General features: G+C 36.5%; 1 protein-coding gene across 1 annotated transcript in view; it reads right to left on the bottom strand.

Annotated features, from left to right (window-relative positions):
* Positions 1 to 288, bottom strand: part of tox3 (TOX high mobility group box family member 3) — a 47,147-nt gene extending 46,859 nt beyond the window's left edge. The window contains exon 1 of the mRNA XM_071202538.1: positions 1 to 288. This exon is cut by the window's left edge and continues 413 nt beyond it. The gene's annotated coding sequence lies outside the window, so the exon portion shown is untranslated.
* Positions 289 to 4,437: the final 4,149 nt, after the last annotated feature.

The raw sequence follows: 4,437 nt of genomic DNA, 5'->3' as shown, positions 1-4,437 counted from the left end.
CCACCTCCTTTTCCTCCCCCTTTGCTTCAGAGGCAGGAACAAGCAAAATGTAACAAAGTGGCTCAACACCAAGTAACTCCTGCACGTCAAAACAGACCAGAAACGTGTCCGTATCCTCCGAAGAACTTTATTTCTCCAACTTAGAAAAGTAGTTGGTGAAGCAGTTTGAGTGCAGAGTAGCTAGCTGCTAAATGCTCACTGTACTGGAGGGTTGTACAACAAGCTAAACAGCACTTCACAGATGGTGTAATTAGTGATATGATGTAGTACACAAGTGTTGGAGTTCAGCCCTCGGCTCTGCCTCTGGTAGTGATGATGATCAAAATGTGTGAACACCACAGCCACTCCCCAAACACACTAAGCCACTCCCATGAAAACACCGCATGTAAATCCATGTGACATGTTAGCATATGATAATTGTAATTACAGGGTTCTCTTTTTGTGTGCTTGCGAATGTGCATTTTGTTATTTTAACCAACATATATTCCCACATCATTATTTAATGTGGTTTCTCTGAGCAAGTTGAATTGGCACCAGTCAGTGGAAAATTACATAATGTATTTTAAAGTATTATGTCGAAAAATACTATACCTCATATTCACTGACATGCTGTATCCGACACTGTTCATTTTGTTTAGAATTCTCATTTCCACATATTATAGTATTACAGTATATGTACTCTATTGTATAGTATTTAATTTGACATTCAGGTGTATCTTATTCTAATTTAAATGTACATACTTTTCTTATTCCAACTTACTTTAACCATTATGTCTATTGCAATATATGTTGCACCATTTTATGTATTTTGCTTTTATGTTAATCTTAGTGATTTGCATTGCAAAAAGTCTGCTCTATCTATTGTGCATATGGAATATAAAGCTTGTGAATACTCTGAATCCTCTGATGCAATACTTTTTGGGTTTTAAACTTTATTTAAATGTCATACTTCCGCATACTGCAATGTGTACGGTTTTTAAAACAGAGACTTGATGTTAGCTATCTAGCATCATCACAGCCCAGTGGTGTGTCTGAACCACACACCTTTGTTCTGTTGTTTTCTTCCAGTCTTCCTCTTGTTTATTGAATTGAAGTCATAAAGCTCCAAAATCAACGAGACATTTTCAACATGTAGAGACGCGTCTTCGCCTCAAGACAAACTCACGGCTGTTCTCCTTTATTCACGTCTTGATTACTTTCACCACCGTCTAAATTCACATCATGTTCTGCTTGAATATATTATTAGTTCCAGACTAAATGAGGTTCTTAAAGTCATGAAATCAGTACATTTCTCCGAAGCCTATTTCTATTTCTTTATGTCCAGGTCCAGTGTATAAATACATATGCAGGACAGAAGCAACGTCATGGTAACCAACTTCAAAAAAGTTATTAAGTACACTTGCTCTTTCATTTACAGTGTTTGCACTCTTACTAGTGTGTATATATTCAGCTGCTCTACGGTTTTCTGACAGTGGGAAAATGTAATCATACAGATACACTTGTTGCACTCCATCTAAAGTTACGGAGAGCTTGTGCTCTAAAGTGCAGGGACTTGAAGAGTAATCATTTCTAACCAAGGTATCCACAAAGCTGAGCAGTTATAAATATGCCCTGGCTACGGCCCTTTCATAACCCCCAAAACATGCAATCATAATAGCAATAAGCTATTAAGTAATTCTGAACAATTGAGCAGAAAAGACAAATAGACATTACAAAGCTAAGGTGGAGGTGGTGTTGCTTTGAGGTCGCTGAGAAAACACTACATCCTGGTTTTGTTATCCTAACTTTAGTATTTGACTTGATTTAGTTTTTTTCTAGACTGTGCAAACAAATTAAACAACCCTCTTTATTTTATTTTTTATTTAACCTTTATTCAACCAGATGAAAAGCATTGATATAAAATCTAATTTACAATGCTGACCTGGCCAAGAAGGCAGCAACGTTACACATAACACATAACACGGACATATAAAATACAGAGAACACAACTAAGTAAACAAAAACGAACAGCAGTCACTACATTGTGCACATTCGGACAGTAAGAAAGGTACTACTTATTACTGCAAGAGCAGCTGGTGGTAAGGACCTCAGACAACTTCAATTTAAAACAGGCTATAGGGACAAGTGCCGTCAGTTTGAGGCGTGATTGAAGGTCATTCCAAGACCAAGGCCCATAATGAAAAAGACTCCCTTTTCCAGCCTCAGTCCGCACGGCAGGAACCTGGAACCGTATCCAGGCACTGGATCTGAGGTAGGAGTCACAATCTGGAGCAAATCTGTATGACGTTTCCAAAATGGACTCCTATTAATATGTCTTCTTAACCGAAAACCCTGTTATCAATGTGTTATTGTGTTTCATGTATTGTGTCTGGATGCTTGTCTGTTGATGTTGGACATGGAGCTGCTGTGACGCAAGTCACATGTCAGACTTGATCTGACAAATAAAGTAATATCGTATCGTATCGTTTTTAAGTTGAGGCAAACTACAGAAATCATCAAATGGGTAACGTGGTGCCAAAATTAAATTGACATTTTTCATCTTTTATTTGGACTGTTGACAACAATATAAACAAATGATCATGATAACAGAAGTTATTCAATTGAAAATGTGTTTTTCAAATACAATGTACCCTTCTGATTGTGTCCGTACACAGACCTTTGACTCTTTAAAATGTAAATAGAAATGTTTTTTTGCAGTTAATAATTAAAGTGATGATTGGAGCAGGCAAGATTCGTCCCAATATCCAGCCACATTTTTGTCAAAGAAATTATTTACACTTTTGTATGCCTTGCCACGTGACCAAAACATGTGCACCTCGACTCTCTGGTGTTTTCTGTGTACATGCCGTTTTTGTCCATTCCCTCCAATACACGTGTCAGTCTTTCTTCTCATTTCCTGAGTCAGAGATTCTTTTGGAGCACTGGATGAGAATAGGTGTTAACCATGGGATCCATTTGTTTCGAAAACCTCTCAAAAAGTAGGTAGGTTGTCGTTAACTGGTAACCCAGTTAACAGTTTGTGTTGAAAGAAAGTCATAAATAAACAGAAAACCTGTGAGTAAAACAGTTTGCAGTAATATTGGCATAGTGTGAAAGGAAATGAAGAGTTTTCCGAGAACTAAGGAAGGGGAAGTTTACTACAAATGGTTCTAAAATCATGTTTATATAGTAATTTAACTAAGACATCTAAAGTGGGAATATATCAAACAAGAGGAATAGTTAATTTGAGGACAATTAAAATGATACAAACCCCACAAAATCTATTTAGCATAGACATTTTCCCTGCCCACATCTTGAGTTTGCATAAAGCACAGGTGTCATTAATTAAAACTAACATTAACATTTGCTGTGGTAAATTAAACTGGTTAGCCATGTCAGTGAGACAGCATGCACAATACTATTACCTTGGAACATGCACACCTGAATGGTTGCAGCCATAATTAATGACAGTAATTACAACTGTGCTTTTCTTGCCACACGTCAAGATGACATGGAGTTCAAAAGAAGGACACTTATTAAAACAATGTTCACTAATACAAACTGTCATACATATAAAGACTTGAATATATTGAGAATTGGTGGTTTGGTTTAATGCTCACTCTTCTTCTGGTTGAGCACACAGAAAGAGTCTTTCTATTCACCTGTCACATTCAGCTCTCCACAGAGAACAGATGAGGTCAGAAACAAACATGAAAATCAATGCTATCGGCCATGAGAATACATAAGCTATGCAGCTGGAACATATTTGTCTGCAAATATCCGGTTTTCTTTATTTACCATTACATATCGGTACATTCTCTTTGAGTGAATATCCACTCATTCTTCAATTAGCATCCAACAAATAATGTTGAACGCTTGTGTCACCGTGCTCTGTTTTTTTATTGTATTTATTATTTTTAAAGGTTTTCAATCGTTTATTTGAATCGGGACAGTGCACATCGATGAACACAAAATGCTTTCAAGCGTAAATTAGCCGGATTTTAGCTTTAAGCTAATTTCCATCCGCAGTCCCCTCACATACAACATACAAGAACATGACATGCAGAAAGAGCATGAGCAGCTACAAGCATGTACCACATGGCAGTACAATGTAGCAGCTATGGTACATAACGTTCGATTCGATATTCCACAGAAGATTTGATGCTTCTGTGGAATCTTATTACAATACAAATATTATATAAATGTGCCTGTTATTACAAAATGAACATTGGCTTGTACGGTATCCTGCTTTTATAAAATTGGGATTGGGAGATCTTAACTTTCTTAAAACACAAAGTGTGTCTCATAAACAACTTCTTGTTTTGTCCTTTTTTTAAGATATAAGGTCAATTTATTTATGCCTAAAAGTCATCAAAGATTAACAAGAATAAAGGTCACACCACTGTTTTTTTCAAATCTTTGACATGCCAGATAACTTTGACTTCACACACTTTAATT

This window comes from Pseudochaenichthys georgianus, chromosome 3 (assembly GCF_902827115.2).
Source record: "Pseudochaenichthys georgianus chromosome 3, fPseGeo1.2, whole genome shotgun sequence".
In the NCBI taxonomy this organism is placed as follows: Eukaryota; Metazoa; Chordata; class Actinopteri; order Perciformes; family Channichthyidae; genus Pseudochaenichthys; species Pseudochaenichthys georgianus.
The sequence above is the reverse complement of the archived record's forward strand: the minus strand, read 5'-3'. Positions and strand labels throughout refer to the sequence as shown.